The sequence below is a fragment of the Gymnoscopelus microlampas genome, assembly GCF_963454915.1.
Source record: "Gymnoscopelus microlampas genome assembly, chromosome: 10".
Taxonomy (NCBI): Eukaryota; Metazoa; Chordata; class Actinopteri; order Myctophiformes; family Myctophidae; genus Gymnoscopelus; species Gymnoscopelus microlampas.
Window position 1 is genome coordinate 2,800,604 of NC_139947.1, and position 1,181 is coordinate 2,801,784.

Here is a 1,181-nt window from a genome sequence, read left to right on the forward strand (position 1 = left end):
GTGAGGGTGAGGTGTAGAGGAAGGAAGTAGGCTGAAATGGTGATGATGGGGAGTGGATATACAATAAAAAGAGGAGGAGGAGGGGGGGGGGGGTTACACAATAAAACATACAATTCACAACATTATGCAAGTTAAACAGATGATGGATCCTGTGACAAAACACTTACCACCAGCTGTTGCTTAACTGCTACTGGAGTGATGGCTGGGGAGAGAGGGTCTGGGAGGGTGTGGAAGGGCAGAGGCTGTGCTGCTGGTGCCAGCTGTTGAGCCAGTGGGTATGGCGGTGTGCTTAAATTAAATCATAAAAATAATACTATGAAATAATGTTGACATACAGAGGCTTCAGAAGGGCAGATGGTCTGGGAGAATAAGAGCAGTTTATAAATAAAATACTATTACAGCAAGTACAACAGACAAGATAATGCCAACTTATCTTTATGAAATGAATATAGTTATCAACACATGCAAAGAATAACGATGCATATTATAAAATAAAAGGCAAGCTCTGTCATTCTTATGTTACCTAGCTTGCATGCTTTCCAGCCAAACATAAGTTTGTGGTGTCACTGAAGATGACACAGGGACTGAGCTGGATGGCTCCACTTCACAGCAAAGAAAATGTAATGTAATAATACATAATACAACATGCCATAATAGTTTGGGTACAGGGAGAGACAGGGCTGCAGAGTGTAGAAGAATCACACATAAAGAATGCTGCATTATTTTAGGTACAATGTCTTGCACATAGAAGTATATTTGACTTGGTGGTAACTTGGAGGTATTGTAATAACAATACCTGTCACCACTGTCCTTCCTGTATCTGCTGGTGTCTGAACATGTATCCATGCAGGCTTTCTGGTTGTCAGGACTCAATTCAAACATGGCAGATCTACAAGGTCACAACACTATGTGACTGGTTGTTTAGGTAGATAATCCACCATTTATCATGCATCCAAGTGTACACATATCATTTTACATCCTAGATCAGGGGTCTTCAACGTGTTCAGGCCAAGGACCCCCTAGCTGAGAGAGAGATGAAGCAGGGACCCCCTCTATATTGTATATTATATTGTAAATTGTAACTTTTACTGCTCTTTTCCCCCCTCTACACCTTTAAGTCTTTGCCAAAAAATAGCTGATCTACAAGCTCACAACGCCTCGCAGATCTGCTATTTTTGGCT

At 41.4% G+C, this 1,181-nt stretch overlaps 1 long non-coding RNA gene across 1 annotated transcript; it reads right to left on the bottom strand.

Moving 5' to 3' along the window:
- Nucleotides 1-317: 317 nt before the first annotated feature.
- On the bottom strand, nt 318-871 carry LOC311053208. Its single transcript, XR_014601623.1, has 3 exons — nt 797-871; nt 524-602; nt 318-359 (listed from the first exon to the last, which is right to left on the bottom strand). It is a non-coding gene; the product is annotated as an uncharacterized lncRNA (long non-coding RNA).
- Nucleotides 872-1,181: the final 310 nt, after the last annotated feature.